This window comes from Physeter macrocephalus, chromosome 9 (genome assembly GCF_002837175.3).
Source record: "Physeter macrocephalus isolate SW-GA chromosome 9, ASM283717v5, whole genome shotgun sequence".
Taxonomy (NCBI): Eukaryota; Metazoa; Chordata; class Mammalia; order Artiodactyla; family Physeteridae; genus Physeter; species Physeter macrocephalus.
In genome coordinates, this window is record NC_041222.1 from 59,795,916 (window position 1) to 59,818,231 (window position 22,316).

Consider the following 22,316-nt stretch of genomic DNA (forward strand, 5'->3'; position numbering starts at 1 on the left):
TACTCCTTTACCCTTTATGTTGGACAGAGAAGCAAAGGCCTTGAGGTCATTGAGCCTTAAGATAGAACATTTGACAATAGTTAATGGGGAGAGGCGGGGAAATCTCTGTGGGGAATGCAGTGTGGTTGTTGAAGAACCTTAATGGTGTACAGTTCTAGGGGATTAATGAAAGAGAAGACTTGTGCTCACAGGTGTGTGTGTGTATGAGAGAGAGAGAGAGGGAGAGAGAGAGAGAGAGAGAGGGAGAGAGGGAGACAGAGAGCAGAAGAGGTAGATCGATATCTGGAAAGTCTTCATGAATGGGAGAGAACCAGCAGAAAGTCCTTGGGAAGTTTTTATTTTTATTTTTTTATCTGTGTGAATATGTTTGTATTGGAATGGTTCTGAATCCCAGGCTTTAGATAGCCTAAGGTAGTAGGACATAGTATCAAGAGGTAAAATTTCATCAGCCAAAGTTGATAAGTATTAAATAACTGAGAAAGAAGAAAAGGAAATAAAAGATGAAACTAGATGGATAAAATGATGCTGGGCAGGTCATTTAGCAAACTCTCTGGCATTGTTTCTGCATATGTAGAGGAGTTGGACCAAATTAGACTTTAAGCTCCTGTTCTGTGTAGGTTACAAGTACAGTGGAAGATGTTTCTGACCTTGAAGAGAAAGATGTTTCATCAATTTTTTTCATTCAGTTTTTATTCTTTTCCTGAAGGTATAGTATATGCAAACTGTAAAAAATAAAATTACAGAATATCATGTGGGAAAAAAGCCAAAATTCCCTGAAATATTTCCATCTATATAATCCTAATGGATTTACCATCAATCATTTGGTGAAGATATTATTAGACTTATGTGCAACCAGCATAAACTGTTTCATATCATTCAAGGTGAAGGAAACGAATGGTCACATCTTATATTTCTCCAAACTAAGTTAAAACCCACTGAAATATATACTTTCCAGATTGACAGGAATTTCAGTGTTACCCTCCAGGGATGTCCTCTCCTGTCTCTCCCACCCCAAGTTTTACACAGTCCAAAGAGGAAATTCACTGAGATTGGCATTCAAGCAAGAAGAGCCTTAGTCTGTCTCCTGCGGCTCTCCCTGCCTCTTAGCCCTCCTGCCATGCTGAACACTGGCCCCACGTGGCTGACCAGCAGTGCTTGCCTATTTCACTGTGTTATGTCCTGAGCTTAAACTCCCAGGAAAGACCACGTGGCTCTTCGAATAAGGCCAGCTCCACTGGTTTAGTGCCCCATCCATTTTACGTGTTACATAGAATTTCACTGATGACATGTACCATCATTTGTTTAGCCAGTCATCTAATGGTGAATGTTGAGGTCATTGTCAGTATTTGTCATAATTATGTCATGGTGAAAACCCTATTCAATCATGTCTTTAGACTTAATACCCAGGGGTCATGTTGCTGGATCAAAAAATATACCTGTTAAATTTCTACCCCTATTGCAAATTTGCATCCCAGGATAGATGCATCAATTTACTCTCCCAGTGAGAGTGCATGAGAGTTCCCTGCATTGTCACACTTGCTGGTGATCTCTCTGAAAGAAGAAAATAGTTCTGGCTACCACAATCTCCAAAGGAGAACATATGGTCCCACACGTGGACAAAATTATATTTAGAGAACTTGAGCTCCTCTGTGTGTTCAGGATTCATCTGTTAGGGACTTATTGTTTTTCTTTTTTCATTTGTTTTTATTAGTTTGTTTTGAATTAACTGTGTCTACCCATTTGGAATCAGAGGATGGGCTATTTATCTCATATTCTTTCAATCATATTTGAAGACATGGCCAGATTTCTCTCAACCTGCTGGGCATTTATGACTTTTTTATTATGTTTTTCCATATACATATGAGTTACCCAGTAGAATAAATTTAAGTCCAGGAACTCCAATTAAAATTTCCTTAAGTGATATCCTAAAAGCCAGCTGTGAGCTTGAAAACTCAGCAGAACTGTGAAGTTGTTAGAGCTCTCTCCCTTAGCCCTCTTTTTCTGTGGTTTCCTGATGGCTAGGTTACGTTAGGTTAGCCAGTCTTCATTTCTGAGTCTGTCTTTGTTGTTTTTCTGAAGATTACCAGTTATTGTCTATCTTTTGTTCTTTAGCCAGATTCACTTGCCATTAAAAATTTTTCATCTTTTCCCTTTATTTTACCCTTCTTCTTTGGAAAATTTCCTATATTCTATGCTTTTGATTTGAATGGTCTCCTAAATATTACGAAGGCCCATGTTAAAATTTTGTCAGCAATAAGGCCATATGGTTTCCTAGATGTTCCACAGACTAAAGAAAACACTTATTCCAATATTTTGAATCCAGCTCTGAGGACTTAAACATATGGTATAAAGATGCTAGGCAAATGGCTTTTAATATTAGAACCACATCCCGCAGAGTGGTAGATGAACTCATCTCTAAGACTTGCTTAAAGAGAGGGGTGAAGCTTGCAGCTGTGTCTCATCGTGCTCATGTGTAGTGTGCCTGCCCTTGGGGCAGGTCCTTTCCTGTTGGGCCTTCGTTCCTCACGGGTAACATGAGCTGTAACGTTCCACCATTTCATAACCCCTCCCCTTGAAGTGGGCCCACAGAAGCAGAGAGGGAGGCAGTGAAAATGGAGTGTCTAATCCAGCAAGGAAGACCCCCTCTGAGGTCTGAATGAACCCAATCTGTACACAGGAGAAATCTGTGCACAGAGGAATAAGACCAGAAAACTTGAAAAAACAAATGCCTTGTTACAAAACTTAGGAATGCTGGATAAAATATAAAAATTATATGTTTTAATGACTATCAGGGATAACCAGAAAATAAAGGAAATATCAGGGACCAAAAATGAGGAGGTAGCTGAAGACCTGATCTGTCCTGGGAGAAGTCGGGGTAGGGGCCGGGTGAGGGGTGGTGAGACCATAGGAGGTGGGAAATGAGGGTGGGGCTTGAGTTTTATCTTCTCTTTGCGGAGAGAAGTTGGAAGTGAGTCATCCTCTCAGAAACTCAGGACACTCAAATAACTTTTTAAATGCACATATACATGTCCTAACAATACAAAGGAAAATATCCAAATGTTGGAAAACATGTAAATGCTTAAAGACAAAATATTACCTAAAATATGACAGAATTAAGACCAAAGCAGTGTGTATCCCAGGGCTGCTGTAACAACCACAAACTAAGTGGCTTAGAACAATAGAAATTTTTTCTCTCAGAGTTCTGGAGACTGTAAGTCCAAAATCAAGGTGTTGGCAGTGCCATGGTCTGTCTGAAGGCTCTAGGGGAGAGTCTGTTCCATGTTTCTCCTAGCTTCTGGTACTCCTGGCAATCGTTGGTGTTCCTTGTCTTGTAGACACATCACTCCATCTGTGCCTCTGTCATCAAATGGTGTTTTCCCTATGTTTCTGTTTCCTTGTTTCTTCTCTTTTTATAAGACCATCAGTCATATTGGATTAAGGGTCCACCCTAATCCAGTATGACCTCATTTTAATATGATTACGTCTGTGATGGTATACCAAGTAAAGGCAGACCAACATTTTTAAAAAGCAGGATTATGTCTGAACCTACTATCAGACATAATTAAATTAAGGGTAGAAAGCAAAGAATTAAATGAAGCAAAACATAGCTTGCTTTTTACAGAAGAATGACACCTAGTAAATGTATAAGGAATGATGGAGTTGTTTGAAAATCACAATTCTGTAACCCCCAATTAAAAAATGATTTTGATAAATGATGTTAGAGTCATTAATATGTTTGTATGGTACTAGGTTGTCACACCACAAAATTCTTCCTAATTGAAAAGGTGGAAATCTAACTTTATCAAGGGGAAACCTGGAGGTGACCACTTTAACCAAGTGATCAAACTGAGCATTGATAAGAGTGGGACAACCTGACATGTATGCCTCCTGATGTGATGTAACCTGAAGCACATATCCTCACCTTAGGAAGCAGTCTTCAGCCAAATAATTAACCTGAACCTAATTAAGCCTTTGCACCGATCTTTGAGATTTCAAAAAATACATAGAGGACCAAGTTAAGTGATGCCATCAGAAAACAATTGGATGAATTTGAAGTTTGTAACATTCTCCAAAACAGTTGACCTGGTCTGTTGAAATACAAGTGTCATGGAAGAAAAAGAAGAAGGGGTAGGGGAAACATTTCAGAACTGAAAGACTAGCAGGATGTAGAAACTAAATGTCATTTATGAACCATGATAGATGTTCTGGAAAAGTGAGTTTAAAAATGTTCTGAAGACCTAAGCAAATCACATATGGATAAAATATGGATATTAGGAAATTATTTGTTTTAAGTGTGGTATTGGCATGTGGTTATTTGAGACAATGTACTTATTCTTAGGAGTTGCTTAATAAAATATTTGGGGATAAAGTGTCATAAAGTTGGAATTTGCTTTCACATGGTTAAGCAAAAAAAAATATATAAAAATCTGTATGTAATATGTATATACACATAAAAAACAAATGTACAAAATTGTTAATTTAAAAAATTGAGGGCTTCCCTGGTGGCGCAGTGGTTGAGAGTCCGCCTGCCGATGCAGGGGACACAGGTTCATACCCCGGTCTGGGAGGATCCCGCATGCCGCGGAGCGAAAAAAATGAGATAGTACATATATAGATTATCCATGCACTGTTGTTTTCAAGTTTTTTAAATAACAAAATGTTGGGGGAGAAATCCAGTTGGTCTTATTCCAGAGTCTTATTCAAGCTCGATGATGGCTTACTATTAGGGAGGCTGCTAACACATTTTGCCATATTAGGTTCAAGGAGACATATATAATTATTTCCAGAAGTGATAAAGGCATTTGATACGATTGAGGATTCATTCCAGTAATTCCTTATAGGAATAGATTAATGCTTCCTTAATCTGCCTCAGTCTCACCAACCAGCATCATGCCAAAATTTTAAAATACTCCCCTTAGAGTCAAGAATAAGACTGTTGCTTAACTGTATTCTGGAGGTACTTTGTCACCAACACAGTTCAACAAGGAAAAAAGAGTAGGAGTATAGAAACTGGAAGAGACAGTAAAATCATTGCTATTGTCAGATGATATGACTGTGTACCTAGCAAGCTTTATGGGATCAAATAGAATAACATGACAAACAATAAGCACATTCTTTTTTTTTTTTGCGGTACGCGGGCCTCTCACCGCTGCGGCCTCTCCCGATGCGGAGCACAGGCTCCGGACGCGCAGGCCCAGCGGCCATGGCTCACGGGCCCAGCCGCTCCGCGGCACGTGGGATCCTCCCGGACCGGGGCGCGAACCCGCATCCCCCGCATCGGCAGGCGGACTCCCAACCACACTGTGCCACCAGGGAAGCCCAGCACATTCATTTTAACATACAGAAATAGCTTACATAGATAAAAACAACCACCAGTTAGAGGACAGAGTGGAAGACAAGACCTCATTTGCAGTAGCATTAAAAAAAAATGACTAGGAATAAATTTTTTTTTCTCTTAAATTTTAAAAAATAAAGTAAAATTCTTCCTTAGAAGGAGGCATAAGAAATAGAAAGGTGTACCATGTTCTTTTTTAGATGAGGACACTCAGCATCATAAAGGTATCAGTTTTACCTCAATTAAACTATAAATGTAATGGGATACTTGTAAAAAATGCTACTGTAAAATCATCATGAATTTTTTACGGAGGAATAATCAAGTAGAGCTTGAAAAAATATAAAGAAAGATCATAAGGTAGCTAGCCCTGACAGGTATTAAACACATTTAAAAATCTTTAGTATTTAAAACAGTGTGTTACTGGTTCTGTGACTTTGAAAATATTAGAAAAAAATAAATGAGAGAGAGAGGGAATATGCTGCAGCAAATCCTATTAAACTAAATTTAGACACTTCCCCCTTGCAGTGTTCCAAATGCTCTTGAATCTGCTAATGCCTTGCAGTCAGCTGGTTATGTCACTTGATTATCCTTTTGTTAATCCTGGCTCTTGCTCTGACCTGAACGAAGCCAGTTACTTTATCCTGCCCTTAGAAATCGTTTAGGACTGGGACAGAAGACAGCCCAGCAGTCTTTACTAAATCCTTCAAGGCGTGTATACATTAGACATTGGCAGGAGCCTCAAGCTCTTAAAAGAAGGCTCAACCCAGATGAAATGTGGAGGTAGCCTGGGTGTGTCCAGAATTTCTGATCCTTTGCCAAATGAAAATCAGCTACATTGTATGCATAGGGAAATTTTTTAAGGATTTTGTGGCTCAGAAAAAAACCATTTTTTTTTAACGACTAGGCTAAGTGAACCTCTTTTCCTGAAGATATTTAAGATGCTGTGAGACCAACTAATCATGAGATTGATCAAGGTTGAATCTTGATAATCATAATGATAAATTTGACTTTTAAAATGAGTGTGACTGTTTAGACTAACATGTGCTGGTTGCATCCAATTTGTAAATTTCAGATTTTAAGTAAAGCTTAGAATTGTATTATTTGAGAATTTACACCTTTTTATTTTGGAGTTAAGGGACTCAGGGCTGCTCAGTAGGGCCTGGATTCCAGGTCTCCCAGTGCCCAGGCTTGTGCCCTTTCTATAGGATCATACTTCTTTTCACACCTTTAAATTAGTTATCTTCATTTCCTTAGAATGTGTGCTGAAGTAATGGGGCATGATAGACGTGAATGTAGTTTTATGGTGTCTTAATTTAAATGTTTTCTCCACATTGCCTGTGATGCTAGCACTTTTTCATGAACTTTCCTAGGCACTAAATTGCTGCCAGATGCAGCAGGAACAATTGCTATTCCTAAGGAAACCCATAGCTCACTTTATTTTCCTCTTATCTTTTCTTACCCTGGTAAACTTTCATGGTCATTTAGCTCTGTCATAAGCATGAAAGAATGCAGTGAGTTTGATCTTTCCTGTGTTCAGTTATATGGTCCACACTGTTTGTGTCTTCATTCCAGTTTTGTGTGTGTGTGTGTGTGTGAATGGAAAGTTGTATTTATGAAGGAAGAGCTGCATCTTTTTTTTTCCCCCTTCCAGCTTCAGATGTCTCATAGATGGGCAGCTCAAGTCACTTGGATCTTCCTCATTTGTCCTTCTCTTCCTGATGTCTAAGGCTAATCTTATACTGTTAAAATGAATAATGACATAAAAAATAGAATCCTGCTTCCTATATAGGAGAGAATTAATTAAGAGCCAGAGAAGGCTAGAGAAAGCTGCTGTAGGGTTTTGCCTCAACAAAGTAGTAAGTGTTGAAAGGAAATGCAAGCAGTGTGCTTTGGTAAGAGAATTGTAGCATGTCAAGGTAACAAGGGACTTTTGGGCAACATCTGTGTATAACGAATTGACATATAAAGCCCCCCCCCAACTGCTGACCAGTGGTCGGCCAACCGTTTGACCCACCCTGAAGACCAGAAACTTGTGAGTACAGCTAGAATGACAGAAAGAACCTTGGCTTTTGGTAGGGCTCTGTATCTTGACTGCAACTCATGTACTCTGTTACCTTGGGCGGAACCCTCTCTGATCCTCAATGTCTTTATTGTAATCTCATTAGGCTGTTATGAGAATTCAGTGAGATCACAATAACTATTATTCTCAGCTAGTCCCATCACATTATTCAGCACTCAGAAGCAGAGCTGAAGATATCTTCTCGTTCTCATCTCTTGGTTCTGAGTGTACCTCTTGGGGCTATGCAGAACGTGTTTGTAATCTCAGTACCTATCCTCTATGGTTTAATTTAATAATTTCAGATCTCACCTCTCTCTGGGGCTGTTTGTTGTCCTTTGTGTATTTGAAAGCTGTGTAATTGAAGGACAAATGCACACAAAACATTGGTAAGCTGGTGGCACCTTAGAGCATTCTCTGTGATCTACCTATATCCTACTGCGTTTTACTGAGTTTATGCTACACAGACAGTCTCATTTGTGAACTTGGTGTGTTTATGAACAGAAGCTTAAATTAAATTTAACTGTTTCATTTCAGTCACCTACTGATGTGGACAATTGTTCGCTTTCTGGAGAATATGCTGTATACATATGTTTCAGTCAGAGGAGAGTGAGAGTTATCATTGGCATCAAACATTTACTTTACAGCTGTTAGAACTGAACCCTAAATCCTTACCCCTAAGATATAAAGCACAGCCTATACATAAGTCTTTTCTACTTGCTATTCATAATCGAAATCCTGTCCCAACACAACAGGTGATAAAGTAACCCCATAGACATATATGATCTCACACATACCCATCACATGTATTTACTCTTTACATTCCAAATACAGGGTGAGACCTGGAGAGCCATATTTTCACGTTTGTCCTCTTGGAAGCATGTGGCTTTTATGCATGCTGTCCCCATTGTGTTAAATAGAGTGTACAAAGATAATTCAGCAGATCTTTATCTCTGGGCATCTCAATTCTGAATGTTCTGTGATTCAGGGGTGCCCTCAGGGCCTCTGAGATGGGTCAAGAAGGCTCTGTCCCTGGATTCTGGACTATTCTTGTTGTCTTGTCCTCTTTCTTCCCCTCATGGTCATCTTTGCTCTTTCCAGTTGCTGTGCCTGCTTCTTGACATTCTTATCACCACCTCTACCCTTTTGTTCTTTTTTTTTTTCCCCTCCTACAATTTCCCTTACCCTTCAGTTTGTTTTTCATAATCAGCGATGCTGAATTTTGCTGCAGCGTAATTGACTGCCACATGTCATACATTTGATTATTTGAGCTTCACCCTTTTTGGTCCTGTTTCATGTCAGATATTTCTTTCTAGAGAAACTCTACCTTGAGTAATTTAGGAACCCTGGAGTAGAACATATTCTCACTTGGGCTTTTAAACATGTAAAATTTGAGGATGGACCCTGTTAGATCTTGACTTTCTTAGAACCTCATCATGTATATAGTTAACAAATATCTATGATTGTATTACATTGCACTCATAAATTAAATGTTCCCTAACCACAAGCACAGTGGTCAGGTCTCTCTGGTGGCTTAAACAGACCACTTTACTTACCCTCATGTAACTCAGATAATGAATGCCCTTTGGAGTGCTTCCAGTTTGCTGTGTGAAGGAGGTCCACTTCTGAGATCGGTTCTAAAAGTGCTGTTTCAAGGCTGTCTACATGGCCCCGTTTAAGAAATTAGGCTGTGCAAATCCAACCTGATTACATGATTCAGGTCTAAGGAACTTCGAAGTTCATTTGAGGTTCTCAGTTACCATAGCTTTTAGATTTTACTGGAATTGAACAACTGAATTTTAGGCTTTTTAAGTTTGATGCAAGAATTCCACTTCTGGCACAAGTATATTTTCTTTAATTCTGAGACCTAACTGACCAGGCTATAATTTTTCTCTATATTCAGAAAGTGATTCTGTGGCCTTGATATACTTTTGTTTATCAGTTTATTTCCTGCTGCCATGATTCTTACTCCTATCAAAACACTTGTTTCTCATGTAGGTAAAGTGCTAAGCCCAGAGATTCTGCTGATCTGTAATGTTCCTAACTGTGCAGGTTGAAGTGTCCCAAGGCTTGCTCATTTAGGGTCCACGGAAAATGCCTTTGGCCTGGAAGACGCTTGTTTTGTTTACTTATATCTTGTGAGAGAGGTCACTCCTTTATAGTGACCTGGCATGGGCCGAGGGCACGACTCCCCTTTTAGGCCCAGCTCATCAGTAGAAAGGTCAGCAATGTGGTTTGTGACAGTTATTTTTCCTGTGGCAGTGCAGTGTGGAAAGCCAGAATCTTTTTGGAAAATCTGACATTTTTTTCTTTACCAGAAAGATTCACAGAATTAAAGGGAAAAAAATCGGGCAGTTGTCTAGTGTGCACAGTTGGAAACTGTCATTTATCTTAGTTTGAATTGTTGCTTCAGGAAAACCATTATCCATAATCTTTTATCAGGTTTAGCTGCATGCTGAAGTACTCTTCTAATATCTTATTATTAGACAGTGAAACCATTTTTGCTGTGTGTATGAGTATAAAGCAGAAGCTTGTTAAACCTTTAATCAAGAAGTCATCCCAGATTCCTAGTCCCACATGGAAGAACATATTTCTTGTGTGGCGTGTTCATAAAATCAAAGGCCCAGTCCATGCACATATGCATGATACTCCTCAGCAGAGAGACACCCTAGATATTAGCCTGTATCTGGTACTGTGCGTGTCATTCAAGGGGGCTGTGTATCATTGGCCTCTTTTCCCCCACTGTGCTTATTAGCAGGGCCTCTAGACTGCACGATAAGGAACTTAAGAATGAAATGGAGACTAACATGTGAATGACTACATGTTACATGTAAAAAAAGAGGTTTTCTCATTACACGTATATGTATGTGTGTGTCTAACCTATGTGCATTATACACACACACGCACACATGTTTAACCTATATTCTGTCTCTTCTGTTACATTGCTTACTTTACAAAACGGCAATATTTTTATTCTTTGGATAGCTGAACTGGCATTCATCATATATGTGTTAAGTTTCTACTAATGTTCTAGCACTATGAAAGAATAAAAATATGAATCTTGTTGTCAAGTAGCTTACAGCCTCCTGGGAGAGGTAGAACCATTAATATAGAGTCGAGGGACGTGCTAATAGAAATACTATATGTAAAAGGTGCTTTGGAACCTTAGAGGAGGAAGTGAAGTCCTTGGGTAGGGGTCTCAGGGTAAGATGGAATTTTCTGGGAAAGACCTGCTGTGTTGAGGAATCTGAATTTCACCCTAAAGTCAGTTAGGGAACCGTTAGTGAATTTTATCCCTCAGAATGACGTGGTCAGGTTTGCCTTCTAGGAAGTTCACTCTGTGAGCTACAATTTAAGAATAAGAGGGTAAGGTTATTCCTCAAAAAATTAAACATAAAATTACCATGTGATCCAGCAAGTCCTCTTCTGAGTAAATTCCCAAAAGAACCGAAAGTCAGGTATACCCATATTCACAGCAGTGCAATTCACAGTAGCCAAGAGGTGGAAACAACCCGAAGGTCCGTGGAAAGATGGACAGATAAACAAAATGTGGTATATAGATACAACAGAATATTATTCAGCCCTAAAAAGGAAGGGCATTCTGACACATGCCTCAACGTGGATGAACCCTGAAGATATAACGCTAAGTGCAATAAGCCAGTCTTCATCTGTGAAGTGTGTTAATAGCACCTGCTTCATAAAACAACAGGGCAGTCCTGAGTGATAAATGAGTTAACTCATATAAAGTGCTTCAAAGGATGCCTGATACACAATAACTCCTCAGATATTAGCTGCTGCTGGTGCTGCTTTTGCTGCTACGATTACTACTCCTACTTTATTTGAAGCAGTAAGAGGATAGATACAGCATATTAATCTTGGTTCTTTGACTTTGATGGGATGTCCTATTTTTAACAGTTTTATTGAGGTACAGTTGACATACAATGAGCGCACCTATTTAAAGTGTACAGTTTGCAAATGTTTGACATATGTATACATCCATGAAACCATTCATGAAATACAGAAAGTGAGAGTATCTGTTACCCCTCAGATTTTTCTCAGGCCCCTTGGTAATCACTCCCTTTCACGTCTGGCTTTATCTTTCCAGGCAACCACTGATGTTTCTTTCTCTTGCTATGATTGATTTGCATTTTCTAGAGTTTTATATAACTATGGTTAGACAGTATGTACTCTTTTGTCATCTGACTTATTTTAATCATCATTATTATTGGGATTCATCCATATTTACATATGAATAGTTCATTCCTTTATACTGCCAAATAGTATTCCATTGTATGAATATACCACAGTTTGTTTATACACAGGCACCTGTTGATGGATATTTGGAGTGCTTCCAGTTTGGGGGTATTACAAATAAAGCTTCTGTGAATATTCGTCTATACGTTTTTCTATGGACAGAGATATGCTTTCTTTTCTCTTGGGTAAGTCAAGGAGTGGAATGGCTGCATCATATAGAAGTTTTATACTTAGGTTTTCAGGAAACTCCCAAACCAAATTACAAAGTGGTTGTTCCATTTTACATCCTAGCGGCAGTATATGAGAGCTTCTGTTCCTCCACATCCTCACCAGCACTTGGTATGGCAGGCTTTTTAATTTTAGCCACTCTAATAGGTATACAGTGGTATTTAATTGTGGTTTTAATTTGTATTTCCCTAATGACTAATGATGCTAAGTGTCTTTTAGTGTGTTTATTTGCCATTCCTGTATTTTCTTTGATGATGTGTATTTTCACATCTTTTGCCCATTTATTGGGTTGTTCGTTTTCTTGTTCAGTTCTGTTTTATATATGGATACAAGTCCTTTATCAGATATATGCTTTGTAAATATTTTGTCTCTGTCTATGGCTTGACTTCTCATTTTCCTAGCACTGTCTTTGGAACAACAGCAGATTTTAATTTTGAAGATCTAATTCATCATTTTTTTCTTATAAAATTTGTGCTTTTGATGTCGTATCTAAAAAAATCATTACCTAATCCAGTATTACAAAGATTTTGTCTTATGTTTAGTTTTAGAAGTTTTATTGTTGTAGGTATTAGAGTTAGATCTATGAACAGTTCGAGTTAATTTTTGCATATGGCGGAAGATATGGATTGAAGTTTTTTTGTTGGTTTTTGTGCATGGATATACAATTGTGATAGCACCATTGGTTGAAAACTATTCTTTCTTCACTGAATTGTCTCTCCACCTCTGTTTAAAACAATGTGTTGTCCTGTATATCTTTATTAATTTCTGGACTCTCTATTCTGTTACGCTAATCTCTTTGTCTATTTGATGCCAGTACCATACTGCCTTGATTACTGTAGCTTTATAATAAATCTTGAAATCAGATAGTGTAAGCCCTTCAACTCTGTTCTTCTTTTTCTCTGTGTTCTTCATATTTCCATTTGGATTTTAGAATCTGCTTGTCAATTTCTACACATACACAAAAGATTGTTAGAATTTTGATTGAGATTGCATTGAGTCTGTAGGTCAATTTGGGGTGATAGAGATCTTAACAATATTGAGTCTTCTGACCTATGAACAAAGTATTTATTTAGGTCTCCATTTATTTAGGTCTTTTAAAAATTCTCAGCAATGACATAGTTTCCACTGTACAGGTATTGTTTCTTTTGTCAGATTCATCCCCAAATGTTTTACGTTTTTGATGCCATCTTAAATGGTATTTTCATTCATGGTTAGTATATAGAAATACAGCTGATTTTTGTAGGTTGACCTTAGATCCTACAACCTTGCTAAACTCACTTATTAGTTCTAGTAGCTTTTTTGGTAGATTACATTGCAGTTTCTACACAGAAAATTGTGTTATCTGTTTTCTTCCGTCTTAACTTGAATTCTTTTTCTTCTCTTTCTCGTTTTATTATATAATAATAAATATCTCAGTGGCTAGAACCTTCATTACAGTGTTGAATAGAAATGTTAAGCATGAACATCCTTGTGAATATTCTTGCTTTGTTCCTGATCATGGGAAGAATGACTTCGTTTTATTGATCATTAAGTATGATCTTACCTGTACATGATGTTTTAAATTTGAGGGCGTTCCTTTCCACTCCTAGTTGGCTGAGGGTTTTTAGATGTTGGGTTTTGTCAAATGCATTTTCTGCATCTATTGAGATGATTATATTATCTTCCCTTTTTACCTTAAATGGTGATTGATTTTTGGAATGTTAATCTAGCCCTATATTCCTGGGATAAACGTCACTTATTAGTCCTTTAAAATTTGTAGAATATGTAGTGATATCACCTCTCTCATTCCTAATATTGGTAATTCGTGTTCTCTTTCTTTTTTCCTGATTAACCTGCCTAGAGGGTTACCAGTTTTATTGATCTTCTCAAAGAACCTTTTTTTTGTTTTATTGATTTTTCTCTATTGTTTTTCTGCTTTTTATTTCATTGATATTTACTTTTAACTTTGTATATAAAAATATGTTATTTAACCATGTGTACATACATTTATATATGCGTGTGTGTGTATACACATATATAATATATTTAACCATGTAGCATTTTCTGTGCTCTTCATTTTTTGTGTACATCTAGATTTCCATCTGGTATCATTTATCTTTTCCCTGAAGAGCTTCTTTTAACATTTCTTCTAGTGTGGTTCTTGTGGTGGTGGATTATTTTAGTTTTCGTATTTCTGAATATGTCTTTATGTTGCCTTTGCATTTGAAAGGTGTTTTCACTGAATATAGAATTTTTGGTTGACACTTTTTTCTTTTAGTACTTTTAAAGATGTTGCTCCACATTTTTTTTGTTCGTTTGTTTTATATTGTTTATGATGTCAACCAGAATCTTTATTCCTTTAATCCTCTGTATGTAGCATGTCTTTTTTCCTCTGGCCCACTCTTAAGATTTTTTCTTTCTTTCTTTTTTTAAACAGAAACAGACTTACAGATTTATTTATTTATTTTTAATAAATTTATTTATTTATTTATCTTTGCTTGTGTTGGGTCTTCGTTGCTGTGCTCGGGCTTTCTCTAGTTGCGGCGAGCAGGGGCTACTCTTCGTTGTGGTACACGGGCTTCTCGTGGTGGCTTCTCTTGTTGCAGAGCACGGGCTCTAAGTGCGCAGGCTTCAGTAGTTGTGGCACACGGGCTCAGTTGCTGTGGCTTATGGGCTCTAGAGCGCAGCCTCAGTGGTTGTGGCGCACAGGCTTAGTTGCTCCGCGGCATGTGGGATCTTTCTGGACCAGGGCTCGAACCCATGTCCCCTGCATTGGCAGGCGGATTCTTAACCACTGCGCCACCAGGGAAGTCTCAAGATTTTTTTTCTGTCCCCGGCATTGGCAGGCGGATTCTTAACCACTGCGCCACCAGGGAAGTCTCAAGATTTTTTTTCTTGATCATTGGTTTTGAGCAACTTGATTGTGATTTGCTTTGGTGTGGTTTTCTTCGTATTTCTTATGTTTAGAGCTTTTTGAGCTTCTCAGATTTGTGGCTTCCTCAAGTTTGGAAAAATCTCAACCATTCTTCAAATCTTTTTTCTGCCCCCCACCACTGTCCTCTCATCCACAAACTCGTTATCCTTATATTAGCTCACTTGAAGTTGTCACCCAGCTCATTGGTGCTCATTTATTTACTTTTTTAGATTCATTTTTCTGTTTCATTTTTGAGTAGTCTCTATTGCTGTATTTTAAATTCAGCAATTTCCTGCAATATTTCCTGTTAATGTCATCCAGTATGTTTTTCATTTCAGACATTGTAGATTTCATCTCTGGGAGTTTGATTAGCATTATATCTATATCTCTATATATGAAACTAATGTTTATTATGGAACATACGGAATACAATTACAATTGTTTCAATGCTCCTCTCAATTAATTATATCATGCGTCAATTCTGAGTTAGATTTAACTGGTTGGTTTTTTGTATTATAGGTTTTTTTGTTTGTTTCCATTTTTGATAATTTTTGGTTGTGAGATGTTGTGAATTTTATCTTATTGGTTGTTTTTATATTCTGTAAAACTTGTGGACCTGAGTTCTGGGACACAGCTAAATGACTTGGAAACAGTTTTCATCTTTTGAGTCTTTGATTTAAGATTTGCTGGGGAGGACCAGAGCAGGTGTTACAGCACCTTATTTCGCACTCCTGAGGCAAGAACTCTGAGTAGTCTACTCAGTGCTGAGTCAGTTATGGTTTTCCAATATTTCTGATGGGAATATCCTCTGTTCCTCTCTCCATGTGAGTCTTGAATGCTGTTCCCTTTAATCTTCTTGGATGATTCTTTCAGCAGTCTTGGTTAGTTTCCTTACATGCTTGTGTTGATCAGTTCTCTGCTGAATAGTCAAGGGGACTCTCTACAGATCTCCATGGTTCTCTCTCTGTGCAGCTGTGCAGCTCTCTCCACTCCAGTACTCTGCCCTACAAATTCTAGCCTCCTTGCTCTCCTCAGACTCTAATCTCTGAGACTTCACCTGTGTTTTTCCTCCTTGCATTGTGGCCTGTAAAATCTCTCAAAGCAGTAAATTGGGGCAGTTGTAGGGCCCATCTCATTTGTATCCTGCCAGTCAGGGATCAGTGTCTCATTTCCTGATACCCAGTTTTGAAAACTGTTGTTTCTTATACACATGTACACACATATGCACACACATGTGCACAGGCATACATACATATCATATGGTTTGTTCATTAATTTCAGGCAGGGGGATAAATCAGTCTTTCTTACCCATCTTGCTCTGGAACTAAGTCTGATAGGATACTTTTTTTTTTTTTTTTAATTGGAGTAAAATTGCTTTACAATGTTGTATTCGTTTCTGCTGTACAGTGAAGTGAATCAGCTATATGTATGCCTATATCCCCTCCCTTTTGGACCTCCCTCTCCCCCCTCCCCTCCCTCATCTAGGTCATCACAGAGCACCGAGCTGAGCTCCCTGTGCTATACAGCAGGTTCCCACTAGCTATCTGTTTTATACATCATAGTATATTAATGTCAAACCTAATTCTCCCAATTTGTCCCACCCTCCCCTTACCCCCTGTGTCCACATGTCCATTCTCTACATCTACGTCTACGTCTGTATTCCTGCCCTAGAAATACGTTCATCTGTACCATTTTTCTAGATTCCACATATATATGTTAATATTTGATATTTGTTTTTCTCTTTTCTGGATTACTTCACTCTGTATGACAGACTCTAGGTCCGTCTACATCTCTACATATGACCCAATTTCGTTCCTTTTTATGGCTGAGTAATATTCCGTTGTATATATGTACCCCATCTTCTTTATCCATTCATCTCTCATTGGACATTTAGGTTGTTTCCATGTCCTGGCTATTGTAAATAGTGCTGCAGTGAACATTGGGGTACATGTGTCTTTTTGAATTACAGTTTTCTCAGGGTATACGCCCAGTAGTGGGATTGCTGGATCATACAGTAGTTCTATTTTTAATTTTTTAAGGAAACCCCATACTGTTCTCCTTAGTGGCTGTATCAATTTATGTTCCCACCAACGGTGCAAAAGGGTTTCCCTTTTCTCCACACCCTCTCTAGCATTTATTGTTTGTAGATTTTTTGATGATGGCCATTCTGACTGGTGTGAGGTGATACCTCGTTGTAGTTTTGACTTGCAGTTCTCTAATAATTAGTGATGTTGAGCATCTTTTCATGTGCCTCTTGGCTATCTGTATGTCTTCTTTGGTGAAATGTCTACTTAGGTCTTCCACCCAGTTTTGGATTGGATTGTTTGTTTTCTTGATATTGAGCTGCATGAGCTGTTTATATATTTTGGAGATTAATCCACTGTCTGTTGATTCGTTTGCAAATATTTTCTCCCATTTTGAGGGTTGTCTTTTCGTCTTGTTTATAGCTTCCTTTGCTGTGCAAAAACTTTTAAGTTTCATTAAGTCCCATTTGTTTACCTTTTGTTTTTATTTCCATTTCTCTAGGAGGTGGGTCAAAAAGGATCTTGCTGTGATTTATGTCGTAGAGTGTTCTGCCTATGTTTTCCTCTATCGCATTCTGAGGGTTGTGTTTTCGTCTTGTTTATGGTTTCCTTTGCTGTGCAAAAGCTTTTATGTTGAGTTAGGTCCCAACTGTTTATTTTTGTTTGTATTTTCATTACTCTAGGAGGTGGGTCAAAGAAGACCTTACTGTGGTTTATGTCAAAGAGTGTTCTTCCTATGTTTTCCTCTAAGAGTTTTATAGTGTCTGGTCTTACATTTAGGTCTTTAATCCATAGTAAATTTTTTTTTCTAATTCTGTGAAGAATACCAGTGATAGTTTGATAGGGATTGCATTGAATCTGTAGATTGCTTTGGGTATTTCGTTCTTTTCCATGTAGCTGTCCAGTTTTCCCAGTGCTGCTTATTGAAGAGGCTGTCTTTTCTCCATTGTATGTTCTTGCCTCCTTTTTAGGTTTATTCCTAGGTATTTTATTCTTTTGGTTGCAGTGGTAAATGGGATTGTTTCCTTGATTTCTCGTTCTGATTTTTCATTGTTAGTGTATAGGAATGCCACAGATTTCTGTGCATTAATTTGGTATCCTGCAACCTTACCAAATTCATTGATTAGAGGTGTGCGGGTTTACCTCTGGGCTTTCTGTCCTGTACCATTGATCTATATTTCTGTTTTTGTGCCAATACCATATTTGTGTCATCTTTGATTTCTTTCATCTGTGTTTTATAGTTTTCTGAGTACAAGTCTTTTGCCTACTTAGGTTTATTCCTAGGTATTTTATTCTTTTTGTTGCAGTGGTAAATGGGATTGTTTCCTTGATTTCTCGTTCTGATTTTTCATTGTTAGTGTATAGGAATGCCACAGATTTCTGTGCATTAATTTGGTATCCTGCAACCTTACCAAATTCATTGATTAGTTATAGTAGTTTTCTGATGGCATCTTTAGGATTTTCTATGTATAGTATCATGTCATCTGCAAACAGTGACAGTTTTACTTCTTCTTTTCCGATTTGTGTTCCTTTTATTTCTTTTTCTTCTCTGATTGCCGCGGCTAGGACTTCCAAAAGTGTGTTGAATAAGAGTGGCGAGAGTGGACATCCTCATCTTGTTCCTGCTCTTAGTGGAAATGCTTTCAATTTTTCACCATTGAATATGATGTTTGCTGTGGGTTTGTCATATATGGCCTTTATTATGTTGAGGTAGGTTCCCTCTATGCCCATTTTCTGGAGAGTTTTTATCTGATCATCTCAGTAGATGCAGAAAAAGCTTTTGACAAAATTCAACACCCATTTCTGATAGGATGCTTTTTGAATTGTTAGAACCTGTTAGATGAATGTTTTTCAAAGGCATCCATTGTGGTGCAATGGGAACAGTGATATAAGGCTGTGAGAGCCTCATCCTTTCTACCAATGACCATCTATGTAAGTTTTTTCAAGGGATAGACTCATGGAGTCTCCTGGTTGGATGGGACTCTACAGGTCATGTGGCTGATCCTCCAGCTGATGCATAAAACCCTTTCTGTACAGTCTCTCCTATACTCTCCCATGTTGGGCAACTCGCCTTTTTAAAGGACACATTTCCTATTTAGATGTTTCTCATGGTTAGAAGCTTCTTAACTTACATGAGCTAAAATCTTTCTCCCACTAACTTCCATCTAGATTTGTCTACTGAAGTCATGTAAAATTACTCTAATACCTTTTCCACACAATAGCCCCCCTTACATTTGAGGGCCAAGTGCCTGCTTTCTTCCCAGGGCATCTCTCCAGGATAAATATCTTGATCTCTCTGAACCTCAATTGTCTTATCTCTAGAATGTAGTTACAAAAAGGATTCCTGCATCTGTGAGTGCCTTCGTGAGTGAGATACCATGCTAGATGCTAAGGATACAGAAGAGAATATATTGTCTCTGCCTCCCAGAAACTCACCAGGGAAGAGAAGTCAAATGATGCAGCAGAGAGATTAAAAAAAAAAAACCCTCTTAATAGAAGTGTGCAAAGTGTGCTGGACCCTTCACAAGATTTTAGAGAAGATCAAATTAATTAAGATATTGGAAGTATAGTCTATACACTATAAAAGACTATAAGTGTGTTTGGTATTATTACTATTAGCGGTAGTCAGAGATGTACCAATAGCTGATCTGTCCCCATTATTTTTTCTGAAGCCTGTTATGCCTCTGACCTTTTCAGTTTGAAGCTTCTGTTTGAAACCTCTGAGTTCCACATAATTAATGAGTTTGGATATGTGATGGTGCCCACAGGGGGCTAGAAACATGCCATTAAGTTTATCTTTCCTCCTGCTCTTGCAGGTTGTTTGGGTTCAGGGCTTGTAAAAGACAATTGTACTCAGCGAATTATTAAGTGAATTCAGATCTTATAAGCTAGGGACACTGTATATCTCTACTGATGCTTTATTGTTTAAAACTCCAGATGGTGATGGTAATACTTCAGCTTTTCTCCATATGGAGAAACAGAAGACAGCTTTCAGAAGAAAGCAGTGGCAAAATTCAGATATCGTCATTTTGTAACACTAGGTCACTCTGTGTCTCCCTCACAGGGTGTTTGAGCTTCTCATCGTGATTTTTCAAACATCTCTTTACTTTGCCAAGCATATCATAAATGTAAGTAAGAGGAAGAACTATATATTGATGTGACACGATGCTGAGGTTAGGGTTTGCCACAATATGGCAGCATTTCTTACACTTGGGGAACTTAAAAATGCAGAGTCCCCGACCCTACCTCCAAATACTCGGATTTAGCTATCTGGTGGGTGTTGGGAGAGGGGGAGAGCTGCTGTAGTGTACTTGAAATTAGTTTCTGGATAATTCTAGTACAGGTGGGCGCTGCATTGAGTAACACTGGGGGCGAAGTGCGCCTGTGATATGAGGGCAGTAAATCTTGTCCTGCCTCTTTCTGGCTCTGTATTTGTTCTTGCCTCCACTAATTTCTGAGGGTCTCCTTTTTATCAGGAGTTTATATCGTGAGGAGTCAACAAGATGAGTCAGATAGTTCCATTCTCAAAGAATCTTCAGTATAGTCTTAAGATGTCTGTAGATCCTGGTTTAGTAGCTACATGACTTGGAGTGGGTTACTTTTAAGCTTAGTGATATAACCTGGATAATACAATCTACCTATTCTTCAGGATTTTTAGGAAAACTGATTAAAGGTTCTGTGACTGTTATCTTCCCTAAGCTGGACAAGAACTGATTGAATATAGTTGATATCCATTATTCAAGAGAAAATATTTTCTCCATGCCATCATGAGCATTCATTTCCTTTTGGAAGTACTTCTGTTTTGTTTCATTTTATAGTTATAATTTAACTATTTGGCTTTTGAGTGTGTTGTAAAATGTTGGGTTACAGAAGTTCCTTCTGTTACCAAATGGCTCATCAGGATTTAGCCTCCTCTGGGCCACTTCCCTTCAGGGTCTGATAGGGCTGCTACCACCACCACTTATTGTCTTTGTAAATTAGCCTTTTTCTTCTGTCAGTAATTTCTGTTTGAATCTGATTATAACAACTAGGCTTCCAGTAGGAAGTGGTAGGTGTAGGTGTATCCAGGGCACTCTAAATATAATTACTGAGTTCTTAGAGCTAGCTCATTATCTCAGCTTCATGCTGCCCCATACCCCTTTCTTTCACAGATGTCTTTATCTAAATCACCAGTACCTGATTAGTAAATTTGCTTCAACTGTAAAAGATAAACAGTACTCTACAGTAAAAGCACATTTAAGATACACAGAAAGCAGCAAAAAAAAAAAAAAACCCACCGCAACGTTTTCTGAGAGACGAAGCAAGCTTACTGCTGTGGTATAAATAAATGGTCTTTGTGGATTTCATTTGCATTATTTCTGTACCAGAGTTTTCATAATGTACCCTCAAAATCTCACGTTATATATTTCTTTTTTTTTTAACATAAAGAAAACTACCAACAACGATATATTTTTGAAAAGTAAAACATCATCTGCTTTTTGTACATGCTTGTAAGCCTTGTGAGAGCAAGGCCTAAAAAAATTGGGGAAAGACTCAGAATTGTTCCTCTACAGGGAAATCTTTAGTAAAAAGTGAAAGATTTATATGATCTGAAGAGAAACCAGAGTATATTTCTTACTTTTTTGTAGCATCAATAATCAGTGTTCGAGGAGTCTTCTAGCGTTTCTCCTGACTGCCCACTTTTATTTTTTACAAACATTGAAATCTTAAATTTTTAATTAAAAAATATGAATGAGTAAATTCTCTGGTTGTGTGGTGTAATTAATCTCACCTAACTTTTGCCTTTATTATCACCCACATGGTACATGCTTATAAGCAGTTAATAATTTAGTCACTTCTTTCTGAATATTAACAAATGAATCTATATGAATTTCATACATCAACTTAAATACAAAATGCCTTGATGACACGTCTGGTTGAAAAATGTATCTCAACAATCTGTGAGATGAAAGAGTTGTTAACTTCTCATAAACTTTCAAATCATGTAGATGAGAGATTTTTAAAAAATTGACTGTAATGAAAAGGTAGGTTTTAGGTAATATCTTTTAACACCTGAGATCAGTATTCTCTTCATATTTTCTCTCAGCACTACCTTCCTGAGGTAATTCTGCGTTCTTCCGCTCTTTGCCGGAGGATTTCTGCTACCTACGAAGACCCTTTCCAAATGTATTTTCTGGGACTTTCTCTCTCCCACAGTCAAAACTTATATGTCTTTTCCTGATTTTTCTTTAAGTGCTCTGGCCGCCATTGTTTTTTTTTGTTTGTTTTTTTTTGTTTTTGTTTTTGTTTTTTGTGGTATGCGGGCCTCCCCCTGCTGCGGCCTCTCCCGTTGCGGAGCACAGGCTCCGGACGCGCAGGCCCAGCGGCCATGGCTCACGGGCCCAGCCGCTCCGCGGCATGTGGGATCCTCCCAGACCGGGGCGCGAACCCGGTTCCCCTGCATCGGCAGGCGGACGCACAACCACTGCTCCACCAGGGAAGCCCCGCCATTGTTTTTGATGAGAAGTCAGCTGTTAACTTTATGTT

At 38.2% G+C, this 22,316-nt stretch overlaps 1 protein-coding gene and 1 non-coding gene across 2 annotated transcripts in view; one reads left to right on the top strand and one right to left on the bottom strand.

Annotated features, from left to right (window-relative positions):
- The window catches only part of SH3GL2 (SH3 domain containing GRB2 like 2, endophilin A1), a 200,464-nt gene that overhangs the window by 105,878 nt on the left and 72,270 nt on the right, over positions 1–22,316 (top strand). The gene's annotated exons all lie outside the window — the stretch shown is intronic.
- On the bottom strand, positions 21,284–21,399 carry LOC112065812 (U5 spliceosomal RNA). Its single transcript, XR_002892245.1, has one exon. It is a non-coding gene; the product is annotated as a U5 spliceosomal RNA (small nuclear RNA).